At 44.6% G+C, this 26,912-nt stretch overlaps 1 protein-coding gene across 2 annotated transcripts in view; it reads left to right on the forward strand.

Moving 5' to 3' along the window:
• NSMCE1 (NSE1 homolog, SMC5-SMC6 complex component) overlaps positions 1 to 26,912 on the forward strand; it is a 75,682-nt gene that overhangs the window by 10,283 nt on the left and 38,487 nt on the right. The window contains exons 3-5 of one of the 2 annotated variants that reach the window (XM_032328597.1): positions 12,337 to 12,409; positions 16,932 to 17,064; positions 19,031 to 19,130. The gene's annotated coding sequence lies outside the window, so the exon portion shown is untranslated. The remainder of the gene's footprint in view (positions 1 to 12,336; positions 12,410 to 16,931; positions 17,065 to 19,030; positions 19,131 to 26,912) is intronic. The other variant, XM_032328598.1, reaches the window with a different exon arrangement.

Raw genomic sequence — 26,912 nt, forward strand, 5'->3', positions numbered from 1 at the left:
TGCTGATGCGTGCAGGGAGGATGTTGATGACAATGAGGTGGCGATGATGGATGTCGATGATAACGGTGGGGATGATGGTGCTGGTGCTAATGACAGGATGGTGCTGAGAACTAATACCTGTATAATAGTGTGGCACAGTGTCCCAGACCCCATTATGGGCTAATACGCTGATTACAGAAATTCTGGGAGTTAGGTGCTGTTATTAGGTCCTTTTCACAGATCCGAAAGTCGGTGCAGAGAGGGTAAGTAACTTGCTCAGATCCCGTAACTGGTGAGTCCTGAGCCAGCATGCACTTTCTCAGGAAAGAGAAACTTCTGCCAGGAACCTGATAGACATGACATGCACACTTTGCAATGGGTGCGATTTGCTATCTGGGAGGAGCGTACAGGAGGGTTAGTGTTTCTGGCTGAAGAAAGATAGATTCCTGCTTACTTACCTCCCTGATGTCCCAGGGGAAAGGGAAGAGGTCCTGAATTACCCTCATCTCAGGCTGTCTTCCTCCAGGCCACCAATGACTCAGCTGTTGGAGTTCGCAAAGTTGAATCTCTCTCTCTTTCTTGGTTAAGAATCACTCTGTAGCTCCTTATTGCTTAAGGGTTAAACCAGAATTTCTCAATCTTGGCACTACTGACATTTTGAGCTGGATAACCCCTTGCCATGGGAAGCTGCCCTGTGCCCTCTAGGACGTTTAGCAACATCCTTGGCCTCTACTCACCGGATTCCAGAAACATCCTCCTAGTCGTGACAATCATAATATCCCCGAATGTTGCCAAAGGCCCCCCTTGTTGGGGGAGGGAAAATAAAATGACCCCCACTTTAGGACCATCGGGTTAAAGGAAACAGGCTTCTGACCTAGAGAAAGTGATTTTGACCACAGGTCTCGGAAAACCTTACTGCCAGATGGTGGGCTCCCCAAAGGGTGGGGTCCCCATCTTCTGCCTATTTCTCTTCCCCCGAGGTTGATCTGTAGCTCACAGCAATCACGACTCAAGAAATAGTGGTCAGTCAGACGTAACCAGACTGTGGTCAGGAAGAAAACCAGGCGAACAAAAAGCATGGAAAGTACAAATGGGCGGGGGTCTCTGAAGAGGTCCTGAGGGCGTCTCTGTTAGAGTGGGGAGCTGCAGTTGAAGGCAGAGGAGCAAGCTGACGGAGGTGGAAGGGAAGATGAGCTTCTGAGTCACAAAGGGCAGTATGAGCAAGGGTTGGAGGCTGAAAGGTACACCCTGGGGAGCCGGGCTGGGGTAAGCAATGCAGCTTGGGCCCTGTTATCAAAGGTCTTGTACACCAGCCTCGGGTGATATGGAGCATCAGTGAATTCCACGCTGGGACGTGAGAGGCCCAGCCTTGGCTTTTAGAATAACCCCTGTTGGGTGCCTAGGTGGCTCAGTCGGTTAAGTGTTTGCCTTCAGCTCAGGTCATGATCCCAGAGTCCTGGAATCGAGTCTTGCGTCCGGCTCCTGGCTCAGCGGGGAGTCTGCTTCTCCCCCTGCATGTTCTCTCTCTCTCTCTCTCTCACACACACACACAAAAACAAAAAGTCTTTAGAATAACCTCTCTTTGACCGCTGTGTGGATGGTGAACCTCAGGGAGCTATGGCTGTCCCAATAATCCAAGTGAGACCTAGGGCCCAGCGGAGGGGACAGGAGGAGGCAGCATTCTCCTCTTTTGTTGCGGATAAACGCTAACCCTTTCCAAGAGCGTAAAGGCAAATATAAAATGTCCAGCCCCTGATACGCGATCCATTGTATGACTTTCTTCCCCACCAGCTCCGCGCCACTGTCCCCACAGTTCCTGGGCTGCCCATGCCCTTCCTTGTTTCCTCGGGCTGGGAAAGTACCCTCTTGCTTAAAGGCCTGATGTGTCTCCTCGGTGCAGAATTCTTGAGCCGCAGATGGAGGGCACGTTATGATTTCGTTTGTTTTCTCTGTGAGGCAGCGAGCAGGTGGAGGCAGTGACTTTGTCTTGTCCCTTTATTCCTTGAACTGATATTGGATGAGCACCTACTATGGGCCAGGCACTGTGCTCGGTCCTGGGGTAGACCTGTGTGCAGCCGTCTTGTACCCCAAGCAGCCGTGGAGGGCCCGGGGAGGAATGAACGCATGGATGCGTGAACCGTGGGCTGGCCGAGGGGGTGCTGAGACCTGGAGAGGCTCAGCGAGTGAACCACGATGGCCTGGCAGGAAGCAGCTGGGGAGGGGCTGAAGCCCCAGACAGTGGAAGGAACGTGGAAGCGGGTGTTTGGCACAATGGGGTTCCACACTGGGTGCTTTCCTGTGGGGTTTTCTGTGTTTCCCAGACCTGTCAGGAGGCGTGGCTCTGTTTCTTCAGCTAGTTGGCCAAAGACGTCGAAACTGTGGATATGTTTGTAGTAGATGTGAACAGCCTGTCTCCCACACACACTTGTCCTCTTTGCTGTGACAGCCTGTTTGCCTCTGGGGATCGGCCCATCCCCAAGTGTCCATCCACGTACACGCACGGGGCTCCACGCCCAGCCTAGGGTGGGAGCGTGCGGTCTGGACCGACGTCGTTCAGTGTACGAGGTGCCACTGGCCTCAAGACCACCAAGCTTGGTCAGGGGCAATCATGTGACCTGAGTGCCTTCAGCTAGTGTCCAATCAGGGTGAACTTCAAGGTTTTGGTGGGCTGCTGGGACAAGAGCACTGATACCCTTTTGCCCTGGTTGTGAGTGTGGAAGGTGTGGATTGCACCTTCATTGCTGTTGGGTCCCCTCTTATAAACACCAGGAGAGGTCCTTTCTCTAAACGAAAACCCACAGAAGGTGCTCATGGGTTCGAGAAACAGAGAGTGAAATTAGGTCCCGATGTCACTGTCTGAGCTCCTGGATCCAGCCATGTCTGAAGCCAGCAAAATCTTACCTCACCTACATTTGGGCTATTTTCTCGAGCCAGTCTGTTGGATCTTTGATCTTAACTCTTGTAGTGCTCGACTGGGTGCTCAGCCTGTGGCAAGGAAATCTTGGTACTCCAGTGGAAGGAGGAAGAATGTGCCACGGCAAAGCTGTCAACAGGGGAGGGGGGCACCCTGCTCTGGCCCTCTGGGTGTTTTGCAAGAAGAAGGCAGTAGAGCACCAGATCCTTTAAACAAGGGACAAGCCGATGTGTGCGCTGCGTTCCTAGAGCACATTTCCTAAAGGCCGTGGTCTCCTTGTTCCAGACATCTTGGGTCTTCGCACAGACTCTGGTGCAATCAGTGCTTCTTGTCTTGGTGATATCCTCCTCTGGTCCTTGCGCATCACCCATGTCTTCAACCCAACTTACCCCTGGGTTCGTTCTTGTGCCTTCTTCTTGTGTCAGGACACTTGGAGATACTTCTGGAAATGTCATTCCTCCAGACTGGACTCAGCCCTGTAGCTCTCATTTCTTAGAACTCTACCATGTGCCCCATGCCATGTAATCAGTTGTCTCAGTCTTCAAACCACCCTGTGTCTTCCCATTTTAGAGTTGAAGAAATTGAGGCCCCGAGAGGTTAAGTAACTTGCCCAAGGTCACATAGCTCGCAAGTGGGGAAAGCGGACCACACCTTGTATCTCCTCTACTCCACAGCCTGTGCCTTTAACCCCTCCGCCATATTTCCTCTGGGATTCTATCCAGAGGGTGCACCTACATGCTTCCTTGCCTCGAGGGCAGGACCCAGACCAAAATGAGCTAACGTCCTAACCTGTTTTTCCCACTCTAGTAGATGGTATTGACCGCCCACCCATGTCTCCTAGCACTTACCAGTCCAGCTTCTGACCGCAAGCACCAGCGACTGCCCAAGGACATGCTCTGGACTCGGGAGACGGCTTAGCCTGTGCACAAGGCGAGCAGAAGGCTCAGAGGGTTAGCGCTCACAGGGCGGGACTCAGCCAACAGCAACTGGAATTGGCTGGGAACTTGCTTAGTTACCCTACTTCTCAGGGCATGTGGCAGGGACAACTTAAAGGCATGCTCTGCGGTCTCCCAGAGGGTCCAGAGAGATGGAGCTCCGGTCCCCCAGCGTTAACCTCCTCATCAACGCTCCTGCCCTTGGTCCCTTCCCCCAGCCCTCACTGTGCCACTCTCTCCTGGAGCTTTCTGGATCCCTTCACATGTGAATTGTGCTCCAGTCCTTGTCTGAGGGATTTCTGGGGCCCCCAACCCAAGTCAGCTGCCTCTCGTAGCATCTTTGATGTTCCTCCAATCAGCCACCCTCTCTGGATCCCAGTCCATATCAGTTAGGTAGAATGGACTCTACCTGGCTCAGAAGTGGGCAGGTGACTCAGAAGTGACGAGTCAGAGCACTGTGTTCCCTTAGCCTTAGTGATTTGGTAAGAGATGGGCATGTGACTCACTGGAGCCAGTGAGACGCTGAGATTCTTCTGGGGCTGCAGAAATAGAGAGCCACCTGTCCTTTCATTTCCGTAGGTGTCTCGCCTGTACTGCTTGGAAGATGTGAGGGCTGGAGCTCTGGCAGCCATCTTGCTTGAAAGTGGTTTTACTACCTCTGAATAGAAAGACAGAATGTGTGTCGTAGGAAATTGCGACGATGGCTTCTCTTTAACCCTCCCTGTATCCACACTCTTTGCCTTGTAACTTATCGGTGCCTCTAACTTGGATTCTGAGTTCTCCCGCATGAATTGACGGGAATATCAGCAGATGTGATGGGAGGCAGAAGCTTGGCGTTGGTTTCCATCATTGCACTCACTGGCATTTCCGCCATTGCCGTGAGGACACCACCCACAGGATCAGAGATAATGTGGAGCAGAGTTGCTCAAATGCCAAACCAAAGCCAGTCTAGAGCATCCACACTATGCCCAGACATGAAGGAGCCCGGCCGAGATCAGCACAGCCACTTGGCCAACCATCGCAACGCGAGCAATAAATGCTTCTGTTGCAGGGCTCTGAGGGCTTTGGGGAGATTTGCTACAGCAGTAGGTAATAGATGCAATTAGAAAGTTGGGGTCATACAGAAAAACTTTAAAAATTTAAGTGACAGTCACCTGAAATCTCATCAGTAGCCCCTGCTGACATTTCGGTGAACATTTCTCTGCATGCATGGGCGCACACACCATACACACCTCCACGCGCGTCCCCAGTCAGAGTTAATATAACTTGGGCAAGATGGGAGAGGGTTGAGGCAGAGACCACAAAGATAAGGATTTGACGTCATCCTGGAAAGGGCTGTTGTCGCTTCAGTACATCTGGGAGGAAGTAACAGTGATGAAAGGATTAGCCTTGGGCGTGTAGAGAGAGGCTACAGTCTCAGGGCGGTTGAACCGTTATAAAAACACGATGGTTGAGGAATCAGAGATGCACAGCACGATAAAATAAGCAGGAACGGGAAGATCCTTGGGAAAGAATCAGGCTGGTTGATGTAAAACTCTTTCACCCCCAACCCTGAGGTTCGTTCATTCATTCAATGAACATGTATGGATACCTGTTATGTGTCATCACATCCTAGGAGCTAAGGACCGCAAAGACGTGGCCCCTGAACCCCAGGGAGTTTGTAGTCAGCTGAAGGACAGAGGCACCAGGTAATTAGGGTACAATGTGATACCAGTTCTGAGAGGAAACCATGCAAACAGAGAAAATGTTCTAGAGAGGGGCCAACCGTGTGGGCATCTGGTGGATGAATAGGAGTTCTCCACTTTGAGGGTGAGTGGGATGAGGTGGGGACAGTGACCCAAGGGAAGGAACAAAATTTACAAAGGTACGAAGGTGAGACCAGTCACTGGGTGCTTGCCATAAGATCAGGGAAGGTGAGGGGGCAGGGAGAGTAACAAAGACAAGTAGAAGAGAAACAAGGCTCTGATCCAGAACAGTAGCTTTAAAATTTTTTTGATTATAAGCCACAGTAAGAAATGCATTTCCTATTTTGGCCCCACACAATCATACACACGCACATATAGACACACACACACACGTGAAGCAGAGGTCAACAAAACAATATTTCACCCTGCAACATGGCATTCATTCTGATATTTGTTTTAAAAGGTTGGTCAGGGCTGAAATAAGCTGATCACAAAACAATTCCCATCATATGATTTTATTCCTATAAAATTCTGTAAGAGGCAAAACTAATCCAGAGCGGTATAAATGACATCACTGGCTGCCTAGGGTGCGGACCGGGTGGGGCAGGATAAATTGCAAAGAAGTGAAAGAACTTTCGCATGAGATGGAAATTTTCTATATCTTGATAGGGGTGGTGGTTACATGGGCACATGCATTTGTCAAAAACAAATACATAAAAATAAATGTATGTGAGGGAACTTTATCGGGTGGGGTTGATGTTCTAGATCTTGATAAAGGATTTGCATTGCACAGGTGAACGCATTTGCCAAAACTCATCAAATGGCACACTGATGATTTGTGCTCTTTGTTGCGTGTAAATTTTACATCAGAAAGAAAAAAGATCGTTGACAAAAATTGAACTGTAGCTAATGAGATGCAGGCTGAAGTGTTCGGAGGAAATATTGTGGTGTCTGCAACTCACCACTTCGCCATGGCTAGAGCAATGGAAAGTTTGACAGACGTGTGATAAAGAAAATATAATAAGAGTGCTAAGGTATGTCAAGATACCTCAATGAAGAAAGACCAGTCTTGTTCATACCCAATGCTGGAGTAACTGGGTATCTACCTACAAAAGAATGAAGCTGGATCCCTACCTCATGTCATACACAAAAACGATTTCAAAATGGATCAGGGACATAAATACAGGAGCTAAACTATACAATTCTTAGGAGAAGGCATAGATATCAATCTTCCTGACCTTGGACTAGGCAATGGTTTCTTAGCAATGACACACACACACACACAAAAGAAACTACAGTCAACAAAAGAACAAAATGAGGCAAGCTGACATCCTCAAATTGAAAAGCTTTTGTCATTTAGAGGATTCCATCAAGAAAGCAGAAAGATGATCCACAGAATCAAAGAACGTTTTTGCCAATCATACATGTGATGAGAGACTTGTCTCTAGGCTATGTAAGCAACAACTACACTTCAAAAATAACAGTCCAGATGATCTGATTTTAAAATGGTGAAGGATCTGAACACACCATTTTCCAAAAAAGATATATAAGTGGCCAACAAGCACATGAAAAAACACTCAACATCATCGGGGAGATGCAAATCAAAACCACCATGTTTTGTAGCTACCCCGAAAGCAATTATCAAACAGATGGACAGTTGTAAGTGTTGATGACGATGTAGAGAAATTGTATACAGCTGGTGGAGATGGACAGTGGTGTAGCCACTTTGGAAAACAGGCTGGCAGTTTGCAATTCAGCAATTTCACTCCTGGGCATATAACCCAAGAGAAATTAAAACATGTGTCTGGGGATGCCTGGGTGGCTCAGTCGGTTAAGCGGCTGCCTTCGGCTCAGGTCATGATTCCAATGTCCTGGCATCGAGTCCCACATCAGGCTCCTTGCTCCGTGGGGAGCCTGCTTCTCCATCTGCCTCTGCCTGCCACTCTGCCTGCCTGTACTGTCTCTAGCTCTCTGACAAATAAATAAATAAAGTCTTAAAAAAATCTTTTAAAAAATGTGTCCATATAAAAATGTGTACACAAATGTTCACAGAAGCCTTATGTGTAAAAGCCAGAGGGTGGAAATGACCCAGATGTTCATCAGCTGTCACTGGATAGGTAAAATGTGGCATATCCACACAAGAGAGGATTATTTGGGAATAAAAAGGAATGGTGTGTTGGTACCCTCCATGAATCTGGAAAACGTGATGCTAAATGAAAGCAGCCATTTGCAGAGGCTCACAAGTTGCGTGTTCTATTTACACAAAATGTCCACAGTAGGCAAGTCCGTAGAGACAGAAAGCAGACTAGGGTGGCCCAGGGCTGGAGGTGGGAAGCACAGGGTAGGACATTGAGGGTTGAGGGGTGCAGGGTTTCTCTGAGAGGATGAGAGGCTCTAAAATTGATTGTGGCAAAAGGTGCACCAATCTGTGAGTACACTAAAGCAATCGTACATTTTTATAATGAGTGCATTGTGTGATTTATTTTCATTTTTTTAAGACTTGATGTATTTAGGGGCACCTGGGTGACTCAGTGGGTTAAAGCCTCTGCCTTCGGCTCAGGTCATGATCCCAGGATCCTGGGATCGAGCCCCACATCAGGCTCTCTGCTCAGTGGAGAGCCTGCTTCCTCCTCTCTCTCTGCCTGCCTCTCCGCCTACTTGTGATCTCTGTCAAATAAATAAATAAAATCTTAAAAATAAAAGACTGATGTATTTATATGAGAGAGCATATATATGAGGGCATGGGGGGAGGGGCAGAGGGAGAGAGAGAATCTCAAGTAGACTCTCCCCTGAGTGCAGAGCCCCATGCAGGCAGGGCTCAGTCTCAGAGTCCCAAGATCACGACCAGAGCCAGAACCGAGAAATGGACACTTACCTGACTGAGACACCCAGGTCCTGTGAGCACAGTATGATTTATGGATTGCATCTCAATAAATCTATTTAAAAATGTTTATGTAGATATAAATGAAAAATTTGATAAATTGCACTTCACCCAAATTAAACACTTCTGCTCCTCAAAAGACACTACCAAGACACTTAAAAAGATAAGCCACAGAATGTGAGAAAATATTTATAAATTATATATCTAATAAAGGACGTGTATCCATAATATATAAAGAACTCTCAAAACTCAATAAAAAAGCGACTCAACTTTTTTAAATGGGAAAAAGATTTGAACAGGCATCTCCCCAATAAATATAGACATGTGGCAAGTGAGCAAATGAAAAGATGTTCACCATCACTCGTCATCTGGGAATTACAAATTAAAACCTCATCACACATTAGAACGACTCAAATTTTTTCAGTGCATTGACAACACCAAGCGGTTGGGAGATGCCAAACAGCTGGAACTCTCATGTGTTGCTGGAGGGAGTGCAACATGATACGGTCATTTGGAAAATAGCTTGACAGTTTCTTACAAAGTAAAACATATTTTACCGTACGACCTGCTGTCCTACTCCTGGGTATTTACTCCAGAGAAATGAAACACACTTCTAGGAAAACCTTTCTGCAAATGTTGCTGCACAGTGACTCTATTTGTAATTGCCCAAAAAACAGAGACAACCCAAATGGACCCCAGCTGGTGGCGAACGGATAAACAAAGCCTGGCGCATCATGTGGTTTCTTGGCAGTAAAAAGGAACGGTCCTCAGATACACACAACACTATGGGAAAATCTCCAATGTGCTTTGTGTTTTGAAAGAAGTCAGACTCAAGATACTACATGCTGTGTGACTCTCTTTCTATGATAAGCTCTAGGGAGAGAAAATAGACCAGTGGTTGCCGGGGCCAGGGGTGAGAAGAAGGGTCACTGGAAACAGGCAGGAGAGAATTTTTTGGGTTAAAGGCACCATTTTGTATCGTGACTGGGGTGGTGGCGACTTGACTGTGTTTGTCCAAATTCATAGACGTGTGTTCTAAAATAGGTGATTCTCACTGTATATAAATTACACCTTAATCTTAAAAAATTAAAAATATATATGAACTTTATTAAACTCATAATTATTGTATAGTATATATAATAATTATAATAATTAATTAAATCACTATTAATTAACTTATTAATTAAAATTAATATACTACTAATAAATTATATGTTAATCTGGGTGGTGGGAATATGGGAACTCATAATACAATTTTTTACAACCCTTTGGTGTGTTTGAACATGTTCCTAACCAGATGCCTGGCAAAAAAAACATCGAAAAGATGTTAGGGGGTTGATAAAAATAAATAAATATAGGCATGACCCAAACAAGCTAACAATCGATTAAATTTTATAAAAAATGACTCATCTCACCCTTCAAGGTTTAAATAATAATAAATATAATACTTAAAGCATTACAGGTCCACAGCATTGATTTTAAAAACCACTGATGGACCCTGACCTTTAGTTCAGAGAACACTGCTTTAGGTTAAGGCCCTTGGCAGGCGAGAATTCTACCACTGAACCACCCATGCGCCGATAGGTTAAGGCCCTTGAACTTGAAACTGAGAGAGCCTTGGGGAGATTGAGGTCCCCAGATGTGGACTGAGCTGAGCCGACTCCCCACTCTAGGACCAGGAGTAGTTAGAGGTCCTGGGGAGTCACTGTGGTTCATGCCCCGCTCAGAGGGAAATGGCTGTCTGGTGTCCCCAGGGAAGTGGGAGCAGGGAAAAGAATCCTGTGTCCTGCATTAGGGGGCCAACATCGTGGTGACAGCAGAGGGCAGTTGGCATTCTGAAAGTCATCACCTGTGTGCCTGGAAATCCAAACCTTCCTCAACCATCTGGACTGTATCAGACCTTGGATTTTCACGTGACTCTGGATAAAGGGGGGTTCTCAGGTTACGACAGAGGATAACTTTCTCGTCAGCCCGTCACTGGGCACACAGGGTCAGGCTTAATTTAATTTATTAGTAAAACCATACTTCCCGCATTTAAGACAAGGGGAAGATGTATCCCTATGATATTTGATGTATGTATCGCAGTTACATTTAATTTCAACTTCTGTAAAGGGGTTCACGAATAAGAAAACAGTCTGCTACTTGAAAATGCAAGTTTGGAAACCTCTCATTCAGACTCATTTTAAGAGTTTCACCTACCTGTGGTCTTGAAGCTCAGATGATACCCCTGTGTCTTCTTTACTGACCCCTTTTCCTGACACCTGTGCCTATTTACCCAATGCTCAGAATTCTGACAGTTTTGAGAGGGAGCAAGTCTTTCATACTTCTTTGCCTTTGCATAGACCCTTTCCCTCTCTTGTCCCCTTGGTGAACTCCTATTCATCCTTCAAGACCCTACTTAAGCTGCCCCTTATCTCTGGAGACTTACCTGGGTCCTTTCTCTTTATGACAGTGGCTGTGATTCCTTTTTCTGCATTTCTACCCATCTGTGCACGCAGATGTAACATCAGGTTGGCTTCCTCTCTGGATGTACAAAACCATAGGAATTTGTTGTTCCCAATAAAACTAAGCCTGATGCCAAGCCCTCATACTCAGAGTATAATAAAAAATGACTTTCAGTGGTTGCTGAAGTCTCTCCCTGCTTCCAGGGTGACATGATGGTGGAGGCATCATACGTAGGACAAATGCTTACATAAAGTCCTCTCGGTTCTGATCTGCAAAATGCACATTGAGTGGCGATTGTCTGATTCTGCCTGCCCCCAGAAGGAGGTTGGGTGTCCTCACTGCTCCTTCCCTGCTTGGGCACCCCCTCGTCACATCATGCAGTCCCACTGGGGTCCTGTCACCTCCCACCACAAGGCGGAACAACACTGTCGCATTGTCGCGCAACCCCCAAATGCCTCCGCCTCCTTCCCCGGGGTTTGGCTCCCCGCTTCTGCCCAACTACACTGCACCTCTCTCCCCGCCACCCACCCCCATACACACACACCAGCATGTCTGTTCCCTTCCTTTCTGGGAGATTTCATTAGAAACAAAGTGTGGTCTGCTTGGGATGCTGATGCCAGACAGTTTCTTGCTAACTCACACCCTGTTACACATGGATTAGCACTTACCTCACTACATTACAGTGATTTATTTTCCCGCCTGGACCTTCTGCTGAACTATGAGTCTTTGGAGATCAAGTACTATCTCACTGACCTTGCTCTCCAAAGAGAGGTGACCTTGCTCTCCAAAGCCAAGTGTAGGCTTTCCGATTGTGACAATGGCAAGTTTTCTAACCTCTCTGAGCCTCAGTTTTCCTGCCTATAAAATGGGAACAGCAATAACACAATCTCATGGTAGTGTGGTTGGGATGAACCCAAGTAATGCATGTTGATCCCTAAAAGCAGTGCCTGACATGTATCAATGACTTTAGCTGCTCTAACACTTTTTATTCTCATTATTGTTAATTGCAGTGGTTGTTTGGTTGCCTACCTAACAGTCATTCCCAGCTCTTTTCTCCCACCACAGAAGCCGAAAATATAAAGTACTCATCCCCTAGCCTTGCTTACCAGCTGGGCATGAGTATGTGACCCAATCTTGGGCAACAGAACTAGAATGGGAGTGTGCCAGAGGCTTTTGGGAAAGAGCTCCCCCTCTGATAAAGACAGGAAAATGTAAAGAGATGTCGGACCTTGACATGGAGAGAGGCGATGCATGGAGCTGTGGCAGCCATTTCGTGACAGGAGGGCAGAGCTCACTAGAAAAGTCAGTGTGTGGAAGATGTCAAAGTGGAAAGATGGAAGAGTCAGGGATCTTTATGACATTGTTGAGTTGCTGCCCCAACCATGGAACCTCCTACCTTAGAACATGGTCAGATTCGATCTGAAATGTCCTTATTATGAAAGTTACTTTTTGTTGGTATGAGCCACTAAAAGTCTCCCATTGCATATATTATTACAGAAATGTATGCTGCGTGACTGTTGAAAGAAAGTGGCAACACCAGGGTGGAAATCCTGGACTTCTGGAGGCCTGGGTAAGTGGGGTTTTGATGAGCACCTCCTACTGTCCAGCCCCCACGCCCACTCGGGTTCACATTAGCACGAGCGCTGGCTGCCAGCTGAGGTCATAGATGGATAATGCTTCTTGGCCCACTCATGTGTGTGTTGGCCTCATGGGTAGTTCTGCAGTGTGTTCATAGGAAAACCAGTAAATACACAGCAAATAAAAATACCAAAGAGAGGGGGAGTAGAATCACTCACAAGTGAATAATCCAAATTCCTCTGACTTGGTGTTTGCTCAGTCTTATCACATCGTCTTGTTCATTTAATCTGGGGCATCCCGTAATCTCAGTTAGAACATTGGGTCCACCCAAAAGCTGTGGGCTGGCAAAGCAGCACTCCCCTGCTAACCTTTCTCAGTGGTCTTTCTAACTTAGTTGTGGTACGTTATTCATTCTGTTGTATCAAAGCCTCTGTCTCTCTGTTGCTGAGAAGAGGAGGGGCAGGGGTTACGCTTCTCTTGTTTCTGGTAAATTCTGTGGCTAGACAAAATTTCGTGGGAAAGACGAATGCACAGCCTATTTTTACCACAACGACTACCGGTCCCATGGTCATGCAGGATGTTGCAAGGATAAATGGCGTGCACCTTGTTCAGGCTCATTTACATCTCAGGTGGGGTGGTGGGTCAAAGACAAGCTAAAAAGAGAGAGGTGGTGGATGAGACATTTGAAGGGCATGGCCGGTCTTTTAAGGATAGATACCTGAGAAATACCATTTCTCTGCTTTCTCGAGCTCCTGTGTTCTCATAGGGGCTCACATTTCTCTACGTAGGGGAGGAAAATCTTTTCCCTTCTTGGCCTCCAGGGTCTTCAGCCAGGCCTAATAATTAAACTGAAATAAGACAGATGAACAGGAGAAAGACAACCTTAACTTCATACGCATAGGGGCTCCTAAAACTCTGAGATTCCTAGAAGCGACCAGAGCAGGCAGCTTTTTATACTTTTCAGACAAAGACACGATGCATTTGACGACGACACAAAGCACTTTGGGTTTGGAGGTAAGCAAGTTAATGAAATTAATGAAGAAGTTGTTTCTACAACCTTCTCGGCCCCGAGTTCCCCATCTCTGGTGATAAGGGGACCGCTCCCTTCCAGGTGCAGGGAGGGCGCTCTCCACATAGGTGGGCGGACAAGGGAAGGTCAGAGGGACAGGGGAGTGTCCTTCTGGCACTGGTGTTTCTTAAATAACTTCAATTCAAAACTAATAGGCCAAAGTGGCGGCAGCCTGCCCCAAACCCCATCGCACGTGTATGACCATATCTCGTCTGCACACCGCCCAGACTGTCTCGGGGCGGCAAGGAGGTTTCACGAAACACAAAGCCCGTCTTTCTCAGGCTCTCCTGTCTCCTCCTCTGCATCCACTCATTCTTCTCCCAGCGTTCATCCTTATCCCCTAAGTCTCCAAACACCTCCCCCGTCTTCTTTCTCATGCTCCTCTAGATGGAAGCGCTCCCCACAACCTTTCTTGTTCCTCTGCCATTCCCTTTCTTGTTCAGCTCGTTTCTAACTGTACTTTCCCCTCATCGGATGTGCGCCCAGTATCAAAGCTTCAGCAATGCGGAAGTATACGATGTCCATGAACATTTTCTCCGGAAACACCCTCTCTTCTGCCCATCCCTTTTCCCAGAAGGAGCCTCTCTGAGTACTTGGATGTACATTCTTCTGGACCTTGCCGAAGCATGGTTGTAGCATGGTTTTGACTACAGTAGTCCTCCCCTTATCTGAGGGGGAAAGGGTGTGTCCTAAGATACCCACTGGATGCCTGAAACTCCAGTATCAAACCTTACACATACCACGTTTTTTCCAATACATACATGCCTGTAATAAAGTTTAGTTTATGAATTAGGTACAGTAAAAGGTTAATAGCGTAAGTGCTAATAAAATAGAAAAATTGTAATGATGTACTGTAATAAAAGATAGGTTATTGTGGTCTCTCTCTCTCTCTCTCTCTCAAAATATCTCATCCTATAGTTATTATCCTATCCTTCTTGTGAGGATGTGAGATGATAACATCTCTACATGATGAGACAAAGGGAGGGGAATGACTAGGCACAGTGACGCAGCACGAGGTGACTGTTGACCTTCTGATGATACCAGAAAGATTGTCTGCTTCTGGACCGAGTTTGATCAAGAGTAACCAGAACCACAGAGAAGGGGTGACCACTCTCCAGCTTTAGGCTGATAACACCCAATCTATCCATCTGACCTTGACCATCTACCCATGTCCTAGTGCTTCATAGCCCACGCCTTGTGGACATTTGCCTCGAGCTAACTCTCAGATCCCTCAAACTCCAAATCCTTAGGACCAAATTCATCTTTCTCCAACTTTGCTTCTTCTCTGTGTTCTTGGCCTGGGTCAATGGCCTCACCATTCAGTTAAGCAAGATGGAAACCACATTCGTATCTTGACTTCCCTCTTTCTGTCTCTGTCTCTCTTTCTCTTTCCCCTTCCCTCTCATGAAAGCTAAGCACGAGCCGCCATAATCCGTACACTCCACCGGTGAATCCATGTTCACATCCTGCCTGTTTTCCTCTTTCTGTTGCCTCTACCCCAGCCTTAACTCCCTCTTGCATGACCTAAAGGGACACCCTTCCCTGCTTTCCATTGCTGGTGGCTACCTCCGTGTATCCTCCTACCCCCAGTGCCATTGTACCCCTCTCCTTCCCACTTCATTCAACCTGCAATGGCCCACATCTGGAGAATAAATCAACAGCAATCCCTTTCCCCCACCGAAGAGATTCTCACTTTCCCAGACTCGTTTGCAACAAGGGGTGGCAATGTGACCCCATCCTGGCCAATAAGACAAAAAGGGCAAATCTGGAAAAAGGCTCAGCATGAAGAGAAGGACCTCCATGACCCTCCCCAGCTGTCACCATTTTCATTTATGTTTTAGAAGTTCAAGCTCTCTGGGTTGGCATAAACTCTTTAGACTCTACAACCCAGCCGCCAACTTCTCTTTCCACCAACACTACTCACTTCCCACTGCATACCTCATGCTGGAGCTTGGGGGTGGGACGCCCAAGCCCAGGGACATCCTCCTTGGAAGCTGGTCTCCAGACATGGCCCCAAGACCGCCCGGTGTCCCAGCAGTCACGATCTGGTGCATCCCCTTCCCTGAATCTACACCGGTCCCATGAAATAGCTTAACTCCTAGATCCTAGAAGACGATCTGGTGTTCTGCCAATCTATACCAAGACCACCCAGCAGGTTCCACCTTTGTGCCTTCAATTTCCCTAAGAAGCAACCCACCTATCCTGAGACCATCACGCTTTGAGGCAGTGTCAGCTAACCACAGGGGAGGTCATGTGGAGGAGAGCAGAGAATTGCAGCCAACACAGAAGACCACGACCTCAAAGTCATGATGGAAGTTGAACCATTCCAAGCAGTCCCCACCCACTTGTGTCCAAATGGAGCAAAGACAAACCAGGGCCGTTGTGCTGAAAATGTAACTGACAGCCACGTTTCCGGATCATGCTCATTTTTCTTTCTTGCGGATGACTGCCACTCTCCTGGGTCCACACTCCTCTTCTATTGCCCTCGGCCTGGGTTATCTTTCCTCTGCATCCAACACATCCCCTTCCTCCAAGATTCATCTTGAATGCCACCTCTCCCATTAAACCGCCATTACACCGAGCCCGCATAGTTGGGTAGGCTGACCTGGCTTCATTCATCTCCCTTTTGCCGTAATAGCTCACCATTTTGTTGGGACACGTGACCCCTCCTTTTTGGTGGAACCGACGATCAGCTTGTCCCCTTCCCTCTGTCCTGGGTGGAACATAAAACCCAGCTGGAACCAGCGAGCGGCTCCCACCTTCCAGGGCAGATCCTGAGATGGGAGACAGAAAGATCTGCAAATGACGTGCCGGCGGGACCACATCTCCTTCTGGCCAGGCCTGCCCAGGTGCTCAGACCCCCGTTCCACTCAAGAGGGGAGGCTTCCGCTTTTCCTTGGAGTGGGCACCTCCCTGTACCACAGACACTGAGCTCACTGGTTATTCCATTTGTCCCCATAAGTTTCCCAGCTCCCTGCCGTGAGGCAGGCCATGTGACTCATTCTGACTGATGGCAATAGGTAGAAATGACACATGTCACTTTCAGGCTGAGGCAGTAAAAAGCCCCTGAGCCAGCCTCCAGGCTCTAGACACCCCTGCCCAGTCCCTGAGGCTTCATGTTTGGGTGATGTGACTACAAAGTTGGGGGCCTCTGTTCGTCTGAGTCCCCGAACGAGTGTAGAGCAGAGCCTCTGTGGACCCACATGGGATGTGCGGCATGCCTTCCAAGTAACATGTGGGGGATGCTTCTTACAGCACCTTGACCTTGACTATCCCGAATAATAAACATGCCCAATATCCGTCCAATAATTTTTTTTTTTTTTTTTGCTTAAGTTATCCAGAGTCTGTCTCTGACACCCAAACTAGCTTAATTGGTAAATTCTAAGACGACTTAGCCTTTTCTACACTTAACTAATGGGTACCTATCTTATTTTTTTTTAATCAGCTACTTTTTAAATCAAACTGACTATGGGGACAAAGACTCATCTTCGCATCCTAGCGTCCTGCGCTATGCCTTCTAAGGCTCTCGATCATTCCGTAGGAGGAAGGCAAAAAATTAAATGAAAATGAAAAATGTGGTGAGTCAAGTAGGTGCTTTCTCTTTAACCTTGGTTTCCAAAACCATTTACAAGGGGCTTTTATTACAGGACTTGGACAGGACCCATGGGCAGAAAGAGCTGCACTGGGATTGTGAGGAGTAAGTGATTATGTACTTTTTAGTTAGTGGGGATACAAGTGAGTTTTAATTAAGAGATTTGAAAACATGATGATGCTTCTATTTTATGATAATAGTGCTATATATATATCTATCTATATCATGTATCTCTACATATCGTATGTGCTATATATATATATCATGTATCTCTACATATCGTATGTGCTATATATATATATATATCATGTATCTCTACATATCGTATGTGCTATATATATATATCATGTATCTCTACATATCGTATGTGCTATATATATATCTATATCATGTATCTCTACATATCGTATGTGCTATATATATATCTATATCATGTATCTCTACATATCGTATGTGCTATATATATATATATCATGTATCTCTACATATCGTATGTGCTATATATATATATATATCATGTATCTCTACATATCGTATGTGCTATATATATATATATCATGTATCTCTACATATCGTATGTGCTATATATATATCTATATCATGTATCTCTACATATCGTATGTGCTATATATATATATATATATCATGTATCTCTACATATCATATATATCATACTGCATATTATATCCTATATATCATATAAATCTCCATATATCATTTTTATATATCTCTGTATATCAGAGATCATATATATTTCTCATATTATCACCGATTGTCATAACATCAAGAAAATTTTATGAAATGCCAAAGACTAAAAATACTTTTAAGACATCAGAACGACAACAATATTCACTGAGCCCTTAATTCATGACCGGTTCCTGCTGTACGGTTGTTGGTTTTGTTTCCCTGTCCCACCAACCTCCAATCCCGATGTCTAACCTCTTATTGCAGACAAGGGAAGAAGCAGCAATCTGGAAGTATTTGTTGCTCCTAAAGGGATTCATAATTTTCAAATCAGAAAAAAAAAAAAAATAGGGCACCGGGGTGGCTCAGTGGGTTAAGCATCCGACTCGTGATCTCAGCTTGGGTCTTGATCTCAGTGTGGTGGGTACAAGCCCTTCATCGAGCTCCACGCTGGGCATGGGAGCCCCCTAAAAAAATAAAAAGTGTTCCGGGAAGCTGCTGAGCCAATGGAGGACTGCTGAGAAGATGGAATTCTCTGCTTTTGTCCATTTTAAAAGAAATGCATGTGCAAAAAAAACCCAAAACGATTTACAACCTGCTCCCAATAAGAGAAAGAGAGAGAGAGAGAAATATTTTCGTTGGAGTAAGCTTTAAGAGGCTGGCAGGTGTGGGGCGCCTGGGTGGCTCAGTGGGTTAAAGCCTCTGCCTTCGGCTCAGGTCATAATCTCAGGGTCCTGGGATCTCAGTGTCCTGGGATCCAGCCCCGCATTGGGCTCTTTGCTCAACGGGAAGCCTGCTTCTCCCTCTCTCTCTGCCTGCCTCTCTGACTACTTGTGATCTGTCTGTCAAATAAATAAATAAAATCTTATAAAAGAAAAAAAGAGTATGGTAGGTGGGAGAGGTGAATAAATTTAAGTGTGTTCAAAATCAATGCTTCTCAAACTTTCTTGTCATTCACCTGCAGGTCTTGTTGAAATGCAGACTCTGCTCCAGTAGGTCAGTGGCGGTGGGGGGAGGTGGGGGGGCATGCTGGGTTGGGAGGCGCCTCAGCGTCATCTTCCCAGAGGTCTCTCAAGCCCCTGGGTGGGATGTGATGCTGCTAGTTCACCAACCACCCTCAGAAGAGCAATCAAGGGATACCCCCACTGTGATGCGAACGGGTCACCGGAGTTTCTAGAACTCTTAAAAGGCCTATGTGGGAGGCCACCCGATTTGGGGTTTTGAGTAGCTTGCCCTGAATTCAACCTTTGACTCCCTTTCTTGGTCAGTCCCTTAGGAGATCACGATGACCTTGCATCTTGTCTGGAAACCTCCCCTGGTAGCTTTGCTATGGTTTTTGAGAACAAAGCAGGGTCTCGAGAAGGAAAAGTAAGTGCAACAGATTCTCCATACTAAAACGTGCGCACTTTACTGATATTTAGCTTTATTTATTTATGTATGTATTTATGGCCACTTTTTAAAAATTTGATTTTATTTTTTCAGTGTTCCAAGATTCATTGTTTATGCACCACACCCAGTGTTCCATGCAATACATGCCCTCCATAATACCCACCACCAGGCTTTCCCAACACCCCTCCCCAAAACCCTCAGTTTGTTTCTCAGGGTCCACACTCTCTCTGGTTCGTCTCCCCCTCTGATTTCCCCCAACTCCCTTCTCCTCTCCCATCTCCCAAAGTCCTCCGCGTTATTCCTTATGCTCCACAAGTAAGTGAAACCATGTGATAATTGACTCTCTCTGCTTGACTTATTTCACTCAGCATCATCTCCTCCAGTCCCGTCCATGTTGCTACAAAAGCTGGGTGTTCATCCTTTCTGATGGAGGCATAATGCTCCATTGTATATATGGACCACATCTTCTTTATCCATTCGTCTTTTGAAGGGCATCTTGGCTCTTTGCACAGTTTGGTGACTGTGGCCATTGCTGCTGTGAACATTGGGGTACAGGTGGTCCTTCTTTTCACTAAATCTGTATCTTTGGGGTATATACCCAGTAGTGCACTTGCAGGGTCATAGGGAAGCTCTATTTTTAGTTTCTTAAGGAATCTCCACACTGTTTTCCAGTGTGGCTGCACCAGCTTGCATTCCCACCAACAGTGTAATTGGGTTCCCCTTTCTCCACATCTTCTCCAACACACGTTGTTCCCTGTCTTGTTAATTTTGGCCATTCTAATTGGTGTAAGGTGGTATCTCAATGTGGGTTCAGTTTGAATCTCCCTGATGGCTAATAATGATGAACATTTTTTCATGTGTCTGTTAGCCATTTGTATGTCTTCATTGGAGAAGTGTCTTTTCATGTCTTCTGCCCATTTTTTTTTTTTTTTATGTGATTATCTGTGTTCTGGGTGTTGAGTTTCAGGAGTTCTTTATAGATCTTGGAGATCAGCCCTTTGTCTGTAGTGTCATTGGGGAATATCTTCTCCCATTCCGTGGGTTGCCTCTTTGTTTTGTTGACTGTTTCCTTTGCTGTGCAGAAGCTTTTGATCTTGGTGAAGTCCCAAAAGTTCATTTTCTCTTTTGTTTCCTTTGCCTTTGGAGACATATCTTGAAAGAAGTTGCTGTGGGTGATGTTAAAGAGGTTACTGCCTACATTCTCCTCTAGGATTTTGATAGATTTCTGCCTCATGTTGAGGTTTTTTATCCATTTTGAGTTTATCTTTGTGTATGGTGTAAGAGAATGGTCAAGTTTCATTCTTCTACACATAGCTGTCCAATTTTCCCAGCACCATTTATTGAAGAGACTACGTTTTTTCCACCAAATATTTTTTCCTGCTTTGTCGAAGATAATTTGACCATAGAGTTGAGGGTCCATCTCTGGGCTCTCTACTCTGTTCCACTGGTCTATGTGTCTGTTTTTGTGCCAGTACCATGCGGTCTCGGTGATCACAGCTTTGTAGTAAAGCTTGAAGTCAGGCAACATGACACTTCCAGCTTTGTTTTTCTTTTTCAATATTTCCTTAGCAATTCGGGGTCATTTCTGGTTCCATACAAATTTTAGGATGGTTTGTTCCAGCACTTTGAAAAATGCCAGTGGAATTTTGATTGGGATGGCATTGAAAGTATAGATTACTCTGGGCAGCACAGACATTTTAGCAATGTGTATTCTTCTGATCCATGAGCATGGAATATTTTTCCAGGTTTTTGTGTCTTTTTCAATTTCTTTCATGAGTGTTCTGTAGTTCCTGGAGTACAGATCCCTTACCTCCTTGGTTAGGTTTATTCCCAGGTATCTTATGGTTCTTGGTGCTATAGTAAATGGAATTGATTCTCTAATTTCCCCTTCTGTATTTTCATTGTTAGTGTATGAGAAAGCAACTGATTTCTGTGCATTGATTTTGTATCCTGCCACATTACTGAATTGCTGTATGAGTTCTAGTAGTTTGGGGGTGGAGTCCTTTGGGTTTTCCATATAAAGTATCACGTCATTTGTGAAGAGAGAGAGTTTGACTTCTTCTTTGCCAATCTGAATGCCTTTTATTTCTTTTTGTTGTGTGATTGCTGTTGCTAGGAGTTCTAATACTATGTTGAACAACAGTGCCGAGAGTGGGCATCCTTGTCTTGTTCCTGATCTCAAAGGGAAGGCTGTCTGCTTTTCCCCATTGAGGATGATATTCTCTGTGTGTTTTTCATAGATGAATTTTATGAAGTTGAGGAATGTTCCCTGTATACCTACACTCTGAAGAGTTTTAATCAGGAACGGATGCTGCATTTTGTCAAATGCTTTTTCTGCATCAATTGAGAGGACCATGTGGTTCTTCTCTCCTCTCTTATTGATTTGTTCTGTCTCATTGATTGATTTGCGAATGTTGAACCACCCTTGCATCCCATGGATGAATCCCACCTGGTCATGATGGATAATCTTTTCAATGTACTGTTGGATCCTATTAGCTAGGATCTTGTTGAGAATCTTGGCGTCCATATTCATCAGGGATATTGGTCTGAAATTCTCCTTTTTGGTGGGGTCTTTGCTTGGTTTGGGATCAAGGCAATGCTGGCTTCATAGAAAGAGTCTGGAAGTTTTCCTTCTGTTTCTGTTTTTTGAAACAGCTTCAGGAGAATAGGTATTATTTCTCCTTTGAGTGTTTGGTAGAATTCCCCAGGGAATCTGTCAGGTCCTGGACTCTGGTTTTTGGGGAGGTTTTTGATCACTGCTTCAATCTCGTTACTAGATATCGGTCTATTCAGGTTTTCAGTTTCTTCCTGTTTCAGTCTTGGAAGTTTTTAGATTTCCAGGAATGCATCCATTTCTTCTAGGTTGCTTAAAACTGTTGATAATAATTTCTGATGATTATTTCTATTTCCATAGTATTAGTCATGAGCTCTCTCTCTTTTCATTCATAATTTTATTAATTTGGGTCCTCTCTTAGTTTGGCCAGTGGTTTATTGATCTTATTGATTCTTTAAAGAACCAGTTTCTAGTTTCATTGAGGCATTCAACTGTAGTTCTAGTTTCTAACTCATTGATCTCTGTTCTAATCTTTATTTCCCTTCTTGTGCATGGGGTTGACTTAATTTAGTGTTGATTTTCCAGTTCTTTAAGGTGTAAAGGGAGTTGGCATATTCAGGATTTTTCTTTTCTTTTCTTTTCTTTTTTGAGTGAGGCTTGGGTGGCTATGTATGTCTGCCTTAGGACGGCCTTTGCCAAATCCCATAAGTTTTAGACCGAAGTGTCTTCATTCTCATTGGTTTCCATGAATTGTTTAAGTTCTCCTTTGATTTCCTGGTTGATCTAAACATTCATGAGCAGTATGGTCTTTAGCTTCCAAGTGTTTGAATTCCTTCCAAACTTTTTCTTAATGGTTGAGTTCCAGATTCACAGCATTGTGGTCTGAGAATATGCAGGGAATAATCTCAGTCTTTTGGTGTCAGTTGAGCCCTGATTTGTGACCCAGTATGTGGTCTGTTCTGGAGAAGGTTCCATGTGCGCTCAAGAAGAATGAGTATTCTGTTGTTTTTGGGGGGGATGTTCTGTATCTACGAGGTCCATCTGGTCCAATGTGTTATTCAAAGCTCTTGTTTGTTTGTTGATTTTCTGCTTAGATGATCTGAGAGTTGTGTGTTAAGATTCCTTACAATTAATGTATTCATATCAACATGACTCTTTACTTTGTGTAACAGTTGGCTTGTGTAGTTGCCTGCTTATAATTGTTAGACCTTCATGGTGGATGTACCCTTTAAGAATGATGTAGTGTCCTTTTGTATCTCTGACTACAGTCTTTAGCTTAAAATCGAATTTGTCTGATATGAGAATTGCTACCCCAGGTTTCTTTTGAGGCCTATTGGCATGAAAGATGCTTCTCCATCCCTTCATTTTCAGTCTGTGTGTATCTTTAGGTTCCAAATGTGTCTCTTGTAGGCAGCATGTGGATGGGTCCCATCATTTTATCCAGTCTGCAACCCTGCGCCGTTTTAAGGGAGCACTTAGGCCTTTCATATTGAGAGTGATTATTGAAAGATAAGTTTTTATTGACATCATATTGCCTGTGAAGTTCCTGTTTCTATAGATTGTCTCTGTAAATTTCTGTTCTATGTCACTCTTGGGTTCTTTCTTTTATAGAACCTTCCTTAATATTTCTTGTAGTGTTGGCTTGGTGGTCACATACTCTTTTAAACCTTGTATGGCCACTTTTCTTTTCTTTTTTAAGATTTTATTTGTTTATTTGATAGAGAGAGACATAGCAAGAGAGGGAACACAAGCAGGGGGAGTGGGAGAGGGAGAAGCAGGTTTCTCGCTGAGCAGGGAACCCAGTCGGGGCTCGATCCCAGGACCTTGGGATCATGACCTGAGCTGAAGGCAGATGCTTAACAACTGAGCCACCCAGGCACCCAAGCACAATCTTTTCATTTTTATAATTAACAGCATACATTAGTTGGGGTGCTTTGTGTAAAGACATAAAGCATAATCATTATCTTCCAAGATGTCCTTGTACGCATCACAAAAAGTCAGTGTTTGCTCACGGTGGCAGATAAGTGTGTATGTTAGAACGGTAAGTACAGAAATTAGAAAGTTTTTAAAATGCTCATGTTGAAGGGATAATCTAGTTATATGGAACATTCACTCGCTTAAAGCAGTTTTCAGAGGCTGGATATCTATGGCTCTAATGATCTCCTAATTGTACATAGTATCCATTTTATTATACCAAAAATCTTTATGATCACAGACTCCATTTATTTTTTGTTAAAGATTTTGTTTATTTATTTGACAGACAGACATCACAACTAGGCAGAGGCAGGCAGAGAGAGAGGAAGGGAAGCAGGCTCCCTGCTGGGCAGAGAGCCCGATGTGGGGCTCGATTCCAGAACCCTGAGATCATGACCCGAGCTGAAGGCAGAGACTTAACCCACTGAGCCACCCAGGAGCCCCTCCATTTATTTTGAAAAATAGTATTTCTTAGGATTATGAAATTTAAAAAGTGCTTTTCGTGAACAGTTGGAAAGTATAAGAAAGTGACAAGAAAAAGAAATTTACCTATATTCCCCCCCAATCAGGGATAGTTACTGATAATATTTTGGTGTATGTATTCTTCTAGCTTTCTCTCTCTCTGAAAATATTCTGCATTATGTCTTTTTTCTCCCCCCTGACCTCAACTGTGTTTTGAAAACGTAATTTTTAGGCTACAAAATAATCTGCAGCCTTTTTATTTATTCTGGACATTCCTTTCATTAGCTTTTTGGAGACATTCAAGTTGTTGCCTTTCTTTCCTGATAAAATTAAGGCTCTGATGCTCTTTTTTTTTTTTTTTTTTTTTGTCCATTAACTTTTGTGTGTCTGATTATTTTCCCAGATTGATTCCAAGAAGGGGAATTGCAAGGTCAAAGAACATGATATGTAGACACTGCGGATGAGCACAGCCACATCGCCCTTTAGAAAGATTGAACAGTCTACACCATATCTGGGCATATTTCTCAATCCCGTGGCTGAGTCTTCCTGGGCTTTAAACAGGAATCGTTTTTAAAATTGACCTCTGGGGCCTGTCACCAGCGCTCTAAGATGAAGGATGCGTAGAGAGGAATCACGTTCCTTTTCTGCCTCTCTGGCTCATACCCATTACCTCCCCTGGATCCAGCCTGAAATGTAACGAATCCAAAAAATACGTGAGTGTGTAGATGGGAAAGAGGATGATTCTGGGAAAGTGGAAAGGGTCTGACCTGGGCTCCGGTGAAACCTGATCTTGCCTCTCCCCCTTTCCACTGATGGCCAGGTTCTTCTAGAAAAAACAAAAACACACTCTTCATTCATTTTCGTATGTTCGCTCTTCCTTTCAGAAATTGTTTTTAAATACAGAACAGCGAAAGTGAGCAAAGTGACGGCCACCCACGTTCCCAGCACTCAGCATTAACCACGGTTGGCATTTAGGCGTATTCGTCTCTATTGGAAAATTAGACAAACACGATATGAATATATAATTTTGTTATTTTATTTTTAAAATTCAGATATTACAGATAAGCCTCAAGACTTCTTTAGCCTCATCGCACCCCCCTCTTCCCTTTCCTAGAGGTCTCCTCGTGTCAGTTTTGTGACAGTGTTTCCAATCCTTAATAAGAAGATATTTTTATATGCATAGATTCAGCTCCTAGAAATATATAATATTGCCATTTTGCATTTGGTCAGTTTCACATACAGAGTAACTGGAAGATGAATCATCGTTGCCTCTTGTTTTTCCCCCACTTCACTCTATGCTTTTTTTTTTTTTTTTAAGATTTTATTTATTTATTTGACAGAGAGATCACAAGAGAGATCCCTGCTGAGCAGAGAGCCTGATGCGGGGCTCGATCCCAGGACCCTGAGATCATGACCTGAGCTGAAGACAGAGGCTTTAAACCCACTGAGCCACCCAGGAGCCCCCACTCTATGCTTTTAAGACTCATCTATATAGACACTTGGGAGTGAATTCATCCCTCTTAATGCTACATGATCATCCATCTCACGTGAACATTCTGCTTTTCCATTTCCTTGTTTTTTTTTTTTAATTTTTAAAGATTTTATTTATTTATTTGGCAGACAGAGATCACAAGTAGGCAGAGAGGCAGGCAGAGAGAGGAGGAAGCAGGCTCCCTGCTGAGCAGAGAGCCCGATGCGGGGCTCAATCCCAGGACCCTGAGATCATGACCTGAGCCAAAGGCAGAGGCTTTAACCCACTGAGCCACCCAGGTGCCCCTTCATTTCCTTGTTAACGGGCAGTTAGGATGTTCTCATTGTTTCTTCTACTGGCAAACCTCTCAAGAGCGAAGGGAGATGTTCTCCAGTTAAAGCCCTAGAAGCGGAGTTGCGAGATGAGCTTTTTCCATTCCCATGACACCAAATTGCTCTCCAGAGCAGCTGTAGTATTTACAACTTCGTCGGATATATGTGGGGATGCAGTGGCTTTTTTTATGGGGGACAATTGGTATCTTTTGGTTGTTGTATGTAAGGTTAGGGGGCGCCTGGGTGGCTCAGTGAAGGAACAGTTTGTTCTCTGTATTTATAGGTCTGATTCTGCTTTTTGTTTGTTCGTTTATTCATTGATTTTGTTTTTTTAGATTCCACATATGAGTGAGATCGTATGGTATCTTTCTCAGGCAGACTTATTTCACTTAGCATAATAGCCTCTAGGTCTATCCATGTTGTTGCAGATGGCAAGATTTCATTCTTTTTTATGACTGCATAATATTCATATTCATATAGACATACACATCACGGCTTCTTTATCCATTCGTCTATTAATCAATGTTTAGATTGCTTCCATATCTTGGCTATTGCCAATAATGTTGCAATAAACATAGGGATGCATGTATCTTTTTGAATTAGTGCTTCTGTTTTCTTTGGGTTAATACCCACTAATGGAATGATTGGATCATATGCTATTTGTTTTTAAATTTTTGAGGAATCCTCACACTGTTTTCCACAGTGGCTGCACCAGGTTACATTCTCACCAACAGTGCACGAGGGTTCTTTTTTCCTCCACATCTTCGCCAACATTTGTTATCTCTCTCTCTCTCTCTCTCTCTTTTTTTTTTTTTTTAATTTTAGCCATTCTGGCGGGTGTAAGGTAATATCTAGTGGTTTTGATTTGCATTTCCCTGCTTAGTATCCAAAATACATGACGAACTTCTACAACTCAACACCAAACAAAACAGATAATCCAAAATCCAATTAAAAATGGGCACAGGACC

This window comes from Mustela erminea, chromosome 20, assembly GCF_009829155.1.
Source record: "Mustela erminea isolate mMusErm1 chromosome 20, mMusErm1.Pri, whole genome shotgun sequence".
NCBI classification, from domain to species: Eukaryota; Metazoa; Chordata; class Mammalia; order Carnivora; family Mustelidae; genus Mustela; species Mustela erminea.